Genomic DNA, 13,346 nt, shown 5'->3' with positions numbered 1-13,346 from the left:
GTTATTTGTCTTTTCCTGACCTGTTTCACTTAGCATTATACTTTCTAGCTTCATCCATGTCATTGCAAATACCAGTATTTCATTCTTTTTATTTCTTTATAAGGTGTTCTATCTTTTTTTTTTCTTAATTCTGGTAATACTGATGAGGTGACATGAAGGATGTAACATGAAGGATTTTGCTTTATATAAATATTTATCCAATTATAATCTGAGTAGTATATGAAAATGTTATTAAAAGCCCTTACTTTACAGAAATCTCATGTAAGTTATATGTCCACAGTGTCATAACATTCCAGGTATCTATTTTTTAAATTTTCTTTTTGTGAAGCAAGTTACTAGAGGTTCTCAAGCTGGGCATATTAAAATATCCACGTGAAGTGAGAGTCAGTGTAGCATCATGAAGGCCTTTGTTGTCATATGGAATCACCCCTAGCTCAATCACTGACATGCTTTTTGATTGTGGGCAAGTCACTTAGTATTTGGTATCTCAGTTTCTCAATAGTAATTTTTTTTTTTAAAGTCCTCGATCCCAGGACTCTGGGATCATGACCTGAGCTGAAGGCAGTGGCTTAACTCAATGAGCCACCCAGGTGCCCCACTCAATAGTAATTTTTAGTTTAGCTAGGGAAGAAAATGTATAGAAGAACTTGAGCATTGAATAAGCTCATACTTACAAATACTGGAGAAAGCAGAAGGCAAGTTTTATAAACCTTCAGAATAAGAACAATCACATCATATGATTTTTAAGGCAATTAGGTGTTAAGGTGTTAGAAAAAAAAATGAGAAATGCTAGCATTGTAGGCAATGCCCATATGTTATAGTTTATATAAATATCTGAATCTGAGAATGGATGTTTACTCAAATGTTTTATTTAAAAGCTTACAGAGTTAGTTACAAAAGCTTACAAAGACAGATAATTAAATATCTTCACAGTTTTGTATATGTTTTCATTTTAAACTTTGCTTTTTGACAGATTTTTACACTACTAAAAAGTTTAATTAGCACAGGTGAGATTCATTAAGGAGTTAGTTTTTTGTCTTTGAAACAAGGTCAGAAGAACAAAGATGTGCTTGAAAGAGATTTACATTTAGTGAAAAAGAGGATAAAGATATTTTCAAAAGCTCAATAAGTCATGGAAACTATTGTATCAGGATAGCTTAATGCTTAATGTTTAATGTTGTATGTATATACATATATGATTTAAGATATATAGAGAAATGTTCTAATATGTGCAAATATAGTTTGCTTTTTATTATAGTTTGCCTTTTACTGTCTCAATTACTAATAACCAACTTGAAAATTTAATTTTAGCAATTAGGGATGAATTCTTCTCTACTGCTGAAAAAGTGAGTGTATCCTCCATGTCTCTGCATGCTCTTTTCACCCTTCACACACTAAAGTGTCCGTCTGCCAAAAGTCCTTGACTTTGCTCCTCGTATCTGTGGTATTTCTTTATTTTCATACTTTCATTATGCCCATCTTGGAGCTCAGGAAACAGAAGACCCTGCAATTAACAAGACATATTTTATTTATCTATTTATTTATTTATTTATCTGTTTATTTATTTATTTATTTTTATTTAAATTCAGTTAGCCAACATGTAGTATATCATTAATTTCATATATAGTGTTCAAAGATTCACATATTTACTCGAACGAAACCTTCTACTGATCTGTCTTTGTGACCTGAGACTTTAGAATCTCACCCCTCTCCACTTCCAGTAAATGACTTCTCCCCAGGTGACCTGTCTTTTTCAAATACAATACTTTGCTCAAAGTAAAATTTCATACTGGTTTTTAAGAATATACAGTTTATCTCGATCCACACATAATAGTAACTTGGTTTTGACTATGTATACTTCATTTTTATATTTTAAGGATCCCTTTAAACTAAACTTAATTTCTTAGTTATTTACCACTGTTAATGCAGATAACACTACTCTCAACTTTAAAAGGAGAATGATAGAAATTATACTCTATAAATGTCAATTTCAAAAACAAAACATGCAATTTTAAATAACATAATTATTTTCATTTTTAAGTGATCAAAATATTCAGCTTTTGAACTTTCTGGAGGAATGGGATCTCCATTTCAAAATTGTGGGTGGATAGATAGTTAGATAAATGCTCGGACACTGTAGATGTGACGTTCATTATGTTTCCTATATAGAATTGCAACTGCTTTGAAGTGAAATTAAGTTCACTTTCTTTTACTTTCCTTTATTTTTCTTTAATTTTTTATTTTTTTATAAACATATAATGTATTTTTATCCCCAGAGGTACAGGTCTGTGAATCGCCAGGTTTACGGACTTCACAGCATTCACTATAGACATACCCTCCCCAATGTCCATAACCCCACCCCCCCTCCCCTGATCGCCCCAGTAACCCTCGGTTTGTTTTGTGAGATTAAGAGTCACTTATGGTTTGTCTCCCTCCTGATCCCATCTTGTTTCATTTATTCTTCTCCTACCCCCCAACCCCCCACATTGCATCTCCACTTCCTCATATCAGGGAGATGATATGATAGTTGTCTTTCTCCGATTGACTTATTTCACTAAGCCTGATATCCTCTAGTTCCATCCATGTCGTCGCAAATGGCAAAATTTCATTTCTTTTGATGGCTGTAATATATATATATACCGCTTCTTCTTTATCCATTAATCTGTTGATGAACATCTAGGTTCTTTCCATAGTTTGGCTATTGTAGACATTGCTGCTATAAACATTCGGGTGCATGGTCAGACCACTACGTTTGTATCTTTAGGGTAAATACCCAGTAATGCGGTTGCTGGGTCATGGGGTAGCTCTATTTTCAAATTTTTGAGGAACTTCCATGCTGTTTTCCAGCGTGGTTGCACCCGCTTGCACCAACAGTGTAGGAGGGTTCTCTTTTCTCTGCATCCTTGCCAGCATCTGTCATTTCCTGATTTGTTAATTTTAGCCATTCTGACTGGTGTGTGGTGATATCTCATTGTGGTTTTGATTTGTATTTCCCTGATGCCGAGTGATATGGAGCACTTTTTCATGTGTCTGTTGGCCATCTGGATGTCTTCTTTGTGGAAATGTCTGTTCATGTCCTCTGCCCATTTCTTAATTGGATTATTTGTTCTTTGGGTGTTGAGTTTGATAAGTTCTTTATAGATTTTGGATACTAGCCCTTTATCTGATAAGTCATTTGCAAATATCGTCTCCCATTCTATCAGTTGTCTTTTGATTTTGTTAACTGTTTCCTTTGCTGTGCAAAAGCTTTTGATCTTGATAAAATCCCAAAAGTTCATTTTTTCCCTTGCTTCCCTTGCCTTTGGCGATGTTCCTAGGAAGATGTTGCTGTGGCTGAGGTCTAAGAGGTTGCTGCCTGTGTTCTCCTCAAGGATTTTGATGGATTCCTGTCTCACATTGAGGCCCTTCATCCATTTTGAGTCTATTTTTGTGTGTGGTGTAAGGAAATGGTCCAATTTCATTTTTCTGCATGCAGCTGTCCAATTTTCCCAACATCATTTATTGAAGAGGCTGTCTTTTTTCCATTGGACATTCTTTCCTGCTTTTTCAAAGATTAGTTGACCATAGAGTTGAGGGTCTATTTCTGGGCTCTCTATTCTTTTCCATTGATCTACGTGTCTGTTTTTATGCCAGTACCATGTTGTCTTGATGATGACAGCTTTGTATTAGAGCTTGAAGTCTGGAATTGTGATGCCACCAACTTTAGCTTTCTTTTTCAATATTCCTTTGGCTATTCGAGGTCTTTTCTGGTTGCATAAAATTTTAGAATTATTTGTTCCATTTCTTTGAAAAAAATGGGTGGGATTTTGATAGGGATTGCATGAAATGTGTAGATTGCTTTAGGTAGCATAGACATTTTCACAATATTTGTTCTTCCAATCCAGCAACATGGAACATTTTTCCATTTCTTTGCGTCTTCCTCAATTTCTTTCATGGGTACTTTATGGTTTTCCAGGTATAGATTCTTAGCCTCTTTGGTTAGGTTTATTCCTAGATATCTTATGGTTCTGGGTGCATACTTTCCTTTAAAAACTAATAATTGCTAAAAAGAACACTCACATTAGCTATATCATTGTCTAGAATGCCATTGTTAAAAAATGGGATATAAAGTATTAATATGCTAATCAATTTCTATATTTTGGGCATTCAGATTATTGGGAGTAGGTAAAATGCACATTTGAAAACTACATATTCTTGGTAATCTGATTTTGTTTGCAAAAGTACCAGTTTGTATATCACATCTTGCGAATTATACAATTAACTGAAATCATTTACTACTCGTTCAAAGGAAAATAATAAAAAGTGAAGAGCCAAGAAGTGAGTGATTTATCTGTCAGAATTGCTGTCAGTAAATTTGACAAAAATGCCTATTTAAAAAATACATACATATTTTAGGGCGCCTGGGTGGCTCAGTTGGTTGGGCAACTGCCTTCGACTCAGGTCATGATCCTGGAGTCCCTCATTGGGCTCCCTGCTTGGCAGGGAGTCTGCTTCTCCCTCTGACCCTCCCCCTTCTCATACTCTCTCTCTCAAATAAATGAATAAAATCTTTAAAATAAAATAAAATAAAAAATACATACATATTTTATGTCAAATAAATTTTGTATACTTAACATAGAGATCTATTTGACCAACCCATTGCAACAGGACATATACACTCTAGTTTCCATTGCAAACCAGTAAATCCTGAGCACAGCATTACTAATATCCAGTCTTTCTATAAAACATTAGACTTTATACTTATCCCATATTATGAAATGCTAAAGTAAACCAAGTTGTTACAAATTTGCGGTGTTAGACCTTTCCTAAGCCTCTTTGTGACAGAAATACAGGGAAATGGAAGATGCCTTTTTATTTAAAGAAAGCAATTTTTTTTTTAGATTTTATTTTATTTGTTTAAAAAGAGAGGGGAGCGGGGTAGGGGGAAGAAAAAGGGCGGGGGTGGAGTAGGAGAAGCAGGCTCTCAGCTGAGCAGGGAGCCCAAAGCAGGACTAGATCTCAGGAGCCCAAGGCAGAGGCAACCAACTGATTCACTCAGCCATCCGGGAAGATTCCTTTTTCTTAAAATTCCAATCATTTTATTTCTTAGACTTTCTTTCCAAGTTATGATACTTTAATTATGTTTGATGCTCCTCAGATGATGCATTAAAATATATATCTTCAAGTTGGTAATTTGATTTTTTCAAACAAGTGTTCTTGAAACATATTGACTTCCTAGATCCTCCAAAATAAAAATATTTATCCTTTAAACAAATTTTAGATCCATGTTTCTGTGGCAAATAGAGAAAATCATAGAATATAGGTTTAAAATTTAGAAGATTATTATTTTAATTACCAAGACTTACCCCTTTAGATAATGCTTGGCCAAAAAAAAAAAAAACAAAAAAAAAAAAAACAAAGAAAGGAAGGAGGGAGGGAGGAAGAGAAAATGAAGAATTATAGCATATTTAAGTGCAACCAGCAAATCAGTGTAGCAAAGCTGTTTAGTTGATTAATTAATTTCTCATTAACCCTGCCAGTTGCACTGAGAGACTCAATGACTTCTAGCAGACTACAGGATACTTGAGAAGTTATTTTTTTTTAATTTTTTACTTTTTATAAACATATATTTTTATCCCCAGGGGTACAGGTCTGTGAATCACCAGGTTTACACACTTCACAGCACTCACCAAAGCACATACCCTCCCCAATGTCCATAATCCCACCCCCTTCTCCCAAACCCCCTCCCCCCAGAAACCCTCAGTTTGTTTTGTGAGATTAAGAGTCACTTATGGTTTGTCTCCCTCCCAATCCCATCTTGTTTCATTTATTCTTCTCCTACCCACTTAAGCCCCCATGTTGCATCACCACTTCCTCATATCAGGAAGATCATATGATAGTTGTCTTTCTCTGCTTGACTTATTTCGCTAAGCATGATACGCTCTAGTTCCATCCATGTTGTCGCAAATGGCAAGATTTCATTTCTTTTGATGGCTACATATACATTGTGTATATATACCACATCTTCTTGATCCATTCATCTGTTGATGGACATCTAGGTTCTTTCCATAGTTTGGCTATTGTGGACATTGCTGCTATAAACATTCGGGTGCACGTGCCCCTTTGGATCACTATGTTTGTATCTTTAGGGTAAATACCCAGTAGTGCAATTGCTGGGTCATAGGGCAGTTCTATTTTCAACATTTTGAGGAACCTCCATGCTGTTTTCCAGAGGGGTTGCACCAGCTTGCATTCCCACCAACAGTGTAGGAGGGTTCCCCTTTCTCCGCATCCTCGCCAGCATCTGTCATTTCCTGACTTGTTGATTTTAGCCATTCTGACTGGTGTGAGGTGATATCTCATTGTGGTTTTGATTTGTATTTCCCTGATGCCGAGTGATATGGAGCACTTTTTCATGTGTCTGCTGGCCATCTGGATGTCTTCTTTGCAGAAATGTCTGTTCACGTCCTCTGCCCATTTCTTGATTGGATTATTTGTTCTTTGGGTGTTGAGTTTGCTAAGTTCTTTATAGATTCTGGACACTAGTCCTTTATCTGATATGTCGTTTGCAAATATCTTCTCCCATTCTGTCAGTTGTCTTTTGATTTTGTTAACTGTTTCCTTTGCTGTGCAAAAGCTTTTGATCTTGATGAAATCCCAAAAGTTCATTTTTGCCCTTGCTTCCCTTGCCTTTGGCGTTGTTCCTAGGAAGATGTTGCTGTGGCTGTGTTCTCCTCAAGGATTTTGATGGATTCCTTTCTCACATTGAGGTCCTTCATCCATTTTGAGTCTATTTTTGTGTGTGGTGTAAGGAAATGGTCCAATTTCATTTTTCTGCATGTGGCTGTCCAATTTTCCCAGCACCATTTATTGAAGAGGCTGTCTTTTTTCCATTGGACATTCTTTCCTGCATATTCTAAATATGTTGGTTAGGAATTAGATACAGTCAGATTAGCAAATTAGTTTAAATAACAACATTTGATGGGTAGCTTCAAATTAGTATGATTTAATAGTGATTTAAGTGTTAGAAAGCCTCTGAATTATGTGGCATAATTTTTTGTTTCCAAGAGAAACAATAGAAGCATGTCCATGGAAGTTCATTAAATTGAGTACAATATCCTATTAAAAATAATAGTAATACTATTTTTAAAATTTTAAGGGAAACCAAAAATACATTTCTTAGGCTCTTTTATCCCGAAACTAAAATAATGGAAATGTTTTCTTAAATATAGTATGAATTCCTCCCCTTCAAAACTAATGATTATGCATGTTTTTTCTTGGTTACACACAGTGGCTTTCATTTTTACTGATACAATTTAATTTTGTTCATTTATTTTTCTATTTTTTTCTTAAAGTATCAATCTAACAACAGAGACAGGTACCTTTGCCTTTTAATTGTTCAGACTGAGAAGACAATAATATACACATTTAGATATAACATTTTATTCCAAATGCTATAAGTGCTATTTTATAAAAAAACTTTTTAGAACATTTCTGTTACTCTTTTTCTCTTTGGAGTCCTCTTTTAATTCATAGTTATTTCTAAAACTTCAAATTTAAATACTCTTTTTATTGATTTCTATCTCCCCTTTTACTTTCCTATCTTGATCCTCTCTTCTCTTCCTTCAATAACAATAGACTTTTGTCATTCATTATGCACAACTGGCTCTCTCTCATTTCTGTACCTCTGCACATGGCATTGAAATAACTTGACTAAGAGCTTCACCTGGCTAACTCCCACTCAAACTAGTCAGACTAAGCTCAGGTATCACCACTTCAAGGAGCATTCTCTGATCCCAGACTTGAGTTAGATGCTCCCAGGACTACCTCTGTAATGCACCTCCTTATAACTTCCCATGGTAAGAATACTTAGTAGTGCTGATAACCCACAAGAATGATAGCTCCTAAAAGGCAAAGGCTGTAGACTAATTATATATGTAGTGCCAGTGCTGAGATCACATTATACTCAGTTATAATTTAAGAAATCAGTAAGTAGGTGGGTATCTAAGAAGCTGGGTTGCTGAATATACTAATGAATCAGTGCACAAATGGCCCTGTGTTGGTTGACTGTACTTCACTCATCATCGTAGTAGAGTGGTACAAAGAACTATTTTAAGTAGTTTTGTTGTCATTTTCTGAAAATTCCCAATATATAATTTAGAGTAACTCTTGATTCAGCTTATATATTATGGAGAAAAGCCACTATAATTCATACATATGAGAATCATCATTTTTTATGACATTACACATCACCTGGATAAATCTAAACTCATTTTCATCTGCTAGATGTATTATTTATGCTAACATATTTATATTTACTTCCATTGATCATAATTGCTTTGTAGAAAGACTTGCTGCTTTGATGAATGGAATCTCTTGGTTGGAGATATGTGCCATTTATATATTTATATAAATATTTATATAAATTTAAATAAATATATATAAGTATAAATATATACATCCAATTGGTAGGAAGAGAAGGTACTTTTGTATTTTGATATCATTATAGTGAGTGATTCTCAGGGTTCTACATTTGTTTGAAAATAATGATTTTGAGCTTTTTCTAGGCATTGAACATATTTAGAATGGTATTTTTTTCTTTTTAGGAAAGCAGTCTGAATGCATGTCATCCTTCTTTCTGAAGCACACAAAGAAAAAAGCTGATTTGTTCACCTCATGCATGGACTTAATACAGTTTCCAACAATAAAATATATGTTGATTATTGCTTTGCAATGTTGTAGCAGCCTCATTAGTTTCATTACACAGCTTGAAATGGTTTCATGCCAAATTAAAAATCTAGGTTATTCAAAAGATTAAGGTTGCTAGTTCAGCCTGAAAAAATTTCAAACTCACCCGTATTAAAAATTTCATTTTATTATCATTCTATTGCAAACCATTTTTCATAATAGTTATAATTGTATAGTTATCCTTTCAAAAGCACTTATAATTAAATTATTAAAAACATATACCTTACATGTATACTAGAGAGTAGAACTTTTAAAACAGTAATTATTAATGACTGACAAAGTAATTAAAAGTACTTAAAAATACTTTAATGTCATAAAGCAATCTTTTTCCAAAATATATTCTACAAAAGATTAAATTACTTGCCTCTTAATGTATGATATTTGAATAATCATACATAACCAAATAAATTTGGAAAACATTGAATTAAACTCTAATGTGAGTTTCATTAATGCAGAAGTTTTCGATCTGTTGTGTACAGTGAAAATTAAAATAAGCTCTCTTATTAAGGGCATCAATGAGAGTAAAAATATTTGATTCCCCAGTTCTCAATTTATTTTACTTTTCAGTCCTATTCAATATTTTCAGTGATGCTTCTTATTTTCACAATATTCAAATTTGCTATTTGACTATGAAGAGGTAATGCATTTACAAACATCAAAATGTATAACCAGTGTATAGTTTAACTTTCCACAATTTCTTTATGCATAGACTAGTGTATACATACATTTTTTTCCTATTTTACACAAAGATTAGTGTGACAATATGCAGATTAGATGTAAATATCTTGCCTTTTTACTTAATAGACTATCCTAGAAATCTTACCAAATTACCTTAATTTTTCCTTTAGTTTTGTTTTGTTTTTACAGTTCTATAGGATTCCTTTTTTTTATTTAAATTTTTTCAGTGTTCCAAAATTCATTGTTGATGCACCACACCCAATGCCCCATGCAATACATGCCCTCCATAATATCCACCACCAGGCTCACCCAACCCCCCACCTCCCCTCCCTCCAAAACCCTCGGTTTGTTTCTCAGAGTCCAAAGTCTCTCATGGTTTGTCTCCCCCTCCAATTCCCCCCACTCACTTCTCTCCATCTCCCAATGTCTTCCATGTCATTCCTTATGCTCCACAAGTAAGTGAAACCATATAATAACTGACTGTCTCTGCTTGCCTTATTTCACTCAGCATAATCTCTTCCAGTCCCATCCATGTTGATACAAAAGTTGGGTATTCATCCTTTCTGATGGAGGCATAATACTCCATTGCATATATGGACCATATCTTCCTTATCCATTCATCTGTTGAAGGGCATCTTGGTTTTTTCCACAGTTTGGCAACTGTGACCATTGCTACTATGAACATTAGGGTACAGATGGCCCTTCTTTTCACTACATCTGTATCTTTGAAGTAAATACACAGTAGTGCAATTGCAGGGTCCTAGGGTAGCTCTATTTTTAATTTCTTAAGGAATCTCCACACTGTTTTCCAAAGTGGCTGCACCAACTTGCATTCCCACTGACAGTGTAAGAGGGTTCCCTTTCTCCACATCCTCTCCAACACTTGTTGTTTACAGTCTTGTTGATTTTGGCCATTTTAACAGTCTTGTTGATTTTGGTATCTCAGTGTGGTTTTGATTTGAATCTCTCTGATGGCTAATGATGATGAACATTTTTTCATGTGTCTGTTAGCCATTCATAGGTCTTCTTTGGAGAATTGTCTGTTCATGTCTTCTGCCCACTTTTTGATAGGATTCTGTTCCATAGATACACACAATTGATTTAAACTATGTTTAGAGTTGGATATTAAGTTGTTTCAAAATATTGCTACTAAAAATAATGCATTATTTGTATCTGTGCTAGTATAGCTAAGAGATAATTTCACCAAAATGAAACTGCCTAGTAAAAAAGTATTGCCATTATAATTTTGATTAAGATTGCCCAATTGCCACCTATAGCAGTTAACAAACACATAATCTGGCCATGATAAGGTAATGCCAATTTTTTTTTTATCCAGTCTGAGGTGGGAAATAGTATATTAGTGTCATTTTGATATGTATTTTTATTAATCTGAGCATAGTTGAGTATCATCTTTCAATTGGTTTAAGAGTCCTTTGTATTTCCTGTTCTGTCTTTTCATATGCTTCACTCACTTTTCTGTTAGATTTAAGTTGATCATTTTCTTAAAGCTTGATAGACACTTTTGTTAAGGAGATTTGTCACTCATATAACAGAGAAACATACACACAAAGGGTAAGAGAGAGAGCCTCAGATAAATACCACAATCCCATCTAACACCTTGATTGGAACTTTATGAGATCTTACAATGGAAGACCCAACTATGCTATAAACAGATTGTTGACCATAAAAACACAATATGATCCAGTAATTCTACTATGGGTTATTGACTCAAGGAAACAAAAACACTAATTCAAAAAGATACACATATACCTATGTTTATTCCAGCATTGTTTACAGTAGTCAAGATATGGAAGCAACCAAGAATAGATTAGTGAATAACAAAGATGTGGCATATATATATATATATACACACACACACACACACACATATAAAATTTGTGTTATGGTGTAATGTATTACTAGTGTGATGTGACTGTGTTACTAGTGTAATGTGTTAACTCCTATAGGTAGCATACATATTATATTCAGTCATAATTATATTATTTATATTCAGTCATAAAAAAGAATGAAACCTTGCCATTTGCAACAACATGAATGGATCTAGAGGGTATAAGGCTAAGTGAAGTAAGTCAGAGAAAGACAAATAGCATATGATTTTTCTCATATATGAAATTTAAAAAGCAAAACAAAGAAAAAAGAAGAAAAAACAAACTCTTAAATAGAGAACAAGTGGTTGCCAAAGGGAGGTAGGTGGGGGATGGGCGAAATAGATAAAGAAAATTAAGAGGTACAAACTTCCAGTTATAAAATAAATCATGTAGATGAAAAGTACAGCATAAGGAATATAGTCGATAAGATTGTAAAAACATTGTTTGGCAACAGATGCTGACTATACTTATGGTGGGCAATGAATACTCTTTAAAATTGTTGAATCATTATGTTGCATACCTAAAACAAATATAATGATGCATGTTAATTATACATCCACAAAAGGTGATAATAAGATATAATGTGACAAATACATTCTTATTTTAAGATACTAAGTTTATACGACAGATAGATAAGTTATGCAATAGGTGTAATAATAAATACTACCCTGTCAGGTATTTGTCCAGATCTATTTCAGCGAGAATGCCCTTTACAACATTTCCTAACTGCTGTTGAATGATTCTCCTTCATTATTAAGCAAAATCTGAACTGCATAAAGGCTTTGAAAGTCTGGTTTCTATCAGTTCTACAGTCTGGGATGTGTTCTTTGCCTCCATCATATGGATCTGCAATTTGTCTTATAGTGTCATTTCCCTCCTGCCACTATGCATTTGTTCACATTTTCCACTCACTAGATACATCTTCTGCCCTGCTTTTCCTACTTAAATACTACATATGCATTTAATCTCAGTTAAATTGTCACTTCCTCAAGAAAGCCTTATTTGAATGTCCAGTCTAATAGGAACCTCAGAATAACAAGTAACTTCCATCTGTATTATATGTTATAATTGCTATTTTAAGCACTTACTTGCATGATTACTTGATTAATGCTATCTCCTTGACAAAACATATCAACTGACTCCTCAAGACAGTCTTAGTTTGCACAGTAGAAATATATATATTTTTTTCAGGGTTTTAATTTTTTATTTTTTTATAAACATATATTTTTATCCCCAGGGGTACAGGTCTGTGAATCACCAGGTTTACACACTTCACAGCACTCACCAAATCACATACCCTCCCCAATGTCCATAATCCCACCCCCTTCTCCCAAACCCCCTCCCCCCGGCAACCCTCAGTTTGTTTTATGAGATTAAGAGTCACTTATGGTTTGTCTCCCTCCCAATCCCATCTTGTTTCATTTATTCTTCTTCTACCCACTTAAGCCTCCATGTTGCATCACCACTTCCTCATATCAGGGAGATCATATGATAGTTGTCTTTCTCTGCTTGACTTATTTCGCTAAGCATGATACGCTCTAGTTCCATCCATGTTGTTGCAAATGGCAAGATTTCATTTCTTTTGATGGCTGCATAGTATTCCATTGTGTATATTTTTAAAGATTTATTTATTTATTCACTTATTTGAAAGAGAGAGAGAGCATGAGAAGGGGGAGGGTCAGAGGGAGAAGCAAACTTCCTGCCTAGCAGGGAGCCCGATGCAGGACTCCTTCCAGGGACTCCAGGATTATGACCTGAGCCGAAGGCAGTTGCTTAACCAAATGAGCTACCCAGGCATCCCACATTGTAGAAATATTATGGAAATGTACATTGAATAAATGAAGTGTGTGGATTCCCAAATGAATTTAATCATGAAATCCTCATTTTGAGTTGGAATAACTTACAAGACTAGGGTTCTGACAAATACATTATCGGAAATACTACATAGAATATTAAAGCTGAAAGGAAACTTTAACGTGAAATTCCTTCATTAAATAACAAACCTGATTCCAAAAGAAGCTAAGTAACTTGGCCTAATTCATAGAAGAAAAT

At 34.4% G+C, this 13,346-nt stretch overlaps 1 long non-coding RNA gene across 2 annotated transcripts in view; it reads left to right on the top strand.

Annotated features, from left to right (window-relative positions):
* LOC101670770 overlaps nt 1-8,704 on the top strand; it is an 86,765-nt gene extending 78,061 nt beyond the window's left edge. For both annotated transcript variants that reach the window (XR_001177718.2, XR_001177719.2), the window contains one exon: nt 8,586-8,704. This is a non-coding gene — a long non-coding RNA (uncharacterized LOC101670770). The remainder of the gene's footprint in view (nt 1-8,585) is intronic.
* The last annotated feature ends 4,642 nt before the right edge of the window (nt 8,705-13,346 follow it).

This window comes from Mustela putorius, unplaced genomic scaffold (assembly GCF_011764305.1).
Source record: "Mustela putorius furo isolate JIRA1106 unplaced genomic scaffold, ASM1176430v1.1 tig00003845_pilon_pilon_pilon, whole genome shotgun sequence".
NCBI lineage: Eukaryota > Metazoa > Chordata > Mammalia > Carnivora > Mustelidae > Mustela > Mustela putorius.
This window is presented reverse-complemented; position numbering and strand designations above follow the sequence as displayed.